This window comes from Choloepus didactylus, chromosome 7, assembly GCF_015220235.1.
Source record: "Choloepus didactylus isolate mChoDid1 chromosome 7, mChoDid1.pri, whole genome shotgun sequence".
In the NCBI taxonomy this organism is placed as follows: domain Eukaryota; kingdom Metazoa; phylum Chordata; class Mammalia; order Pilosa; family Megalonychidae; genus Choloepus; species Choloepus didactylus.
The window spans coordinates 125,712,911-125,714,281 of NC_051313.1; the positions used below are offsets into that span (position 1 = coordinate 125,712,911).

The 1,371-nt window shown below is 45.3% G+C and overlaps 1 non-coding gene across 1 annotated transcript; it reads left to right on the top strand.

Annotated features, from left to right (window-relative positions):
* Positions 1-766: 766 nt before the first annotated feature.
* Positions 767-873, top strand: TRNAL-CAA. The gene is made up of 2 exons: positions 767-804; positions 828-873. It is a non-coding gene; the product is annotated as a tRNA-Leu (tRNA).
* Positions 874-1,371: the final 498 nt, after the last annotated feature.

The following is a 1,371-nucleotide window of genomic DNA, read 5'->3' on the forward strand; positions in this document are numbered from 1 at the left end:
AATAAAAGACAAACATTATCTCTGACAGTAGGTGCTGACAGCCAAGATGGGTGGTATTTGCTGAAAAACATCTGAGAGGGTTATTACTGTAAAGCAGAAGCCAGTGATGGTTACCGAACTGTGAAGTGATAGATGTAGTTTCTAGGACGGCTGTGAAATCTGTCTGGGTTGGTGAGAAAAAGGGAAATGTCTAGATATCCTTGTCTCTTGATGAGTCCTCACTCCCCCTACCCCCTCTTATCCAGAGCAGTGTGGATGGCCATTTGTCCACTGAAAGGTTCCACCGGCCTTGAGCAGTATCAAATTGGACTTGCTGTGTCAGGGCTTGAGTCACAAATAGCAGAGTGTTCCCGGAGTCGGAGTCATAGTTGGGGATCCGGACCCAGTCCGGGCTGCCTGCAGGAATCAATGAGGGACTGGAGACCAGGGAGGCCAGAGCCAGAAAGCAGGGTTCTTGGCTGCGAGGGGTTCTTGGCTGCGAGGGCAGGTGTAGAGGGGTAGAGGGAGAGGAGAGGAAGAAGCGCCCCTCAATACCCTGCTGTCGTCCCTCCACTCTCCCACCCCCACCCCGGGTCTTTAGGCTGCAGAATTATTCAGCTCGGCTCTCGGCTCTAACAGTCTTACTCTCTTATTTTTCCATTTCGCAGTGAGTTCAGAAATGCCGCTTAGTCCAACAAATTCCAGAAATGAGGTTTTTCTTGGATTCTGTTGGGAACTGATCCATCAGAGTCTACTGCAAGACACTCTCGAAACGACAACGCCATGTGTCAGGATGGCCGAGTGGTCTAAGGCGCCAGACTCAAGCTTTCGCTTCCCAGGTTTGGGGTTTCTGGTCTCCGCGTGGAGGCGTGGGTTCGAATCCCACTTCTGACAAAAGTTCGTTTTGTTCTTTCTGTGGTCAATGAATAAGTCCTCTCATAATTCAACTTTATCAATTCCAAAAACTTCTGATTCCTCCATTCGTTCCGCAGAGAAGCAGCAGCAAAGGAAGAGGCAACTCTCGCACCTCGAACCAAACAGTCAACTAACAAAAATTCTTGAATTTGAGGGTATTCCAAAGGCCATTTGATTTCAAACCCCTCTCCCAGAGGGAAATAAGCAGCGGTGAAAACATTTTTAGGTCATCAAGAGTAAAGAGATGCTCATGCTGTTAAAATACACTAAATTAAAAGCTTCCTTTGAGATTTCTTCTGAGAACTAATTTAGATGTCGTATCTCTCTCTTGCTTTTTGAAGATAACAATTGCATAGATATGAAGTTCTACATGGAATCATGATAAGATCTTAGTCTTAAAATTAAGATTTTAGATTTTTGCAGCATTGGCATTAAATGAGTTTTTCTTCCTGTATAGCTTTTTTTAAAATGCAATTT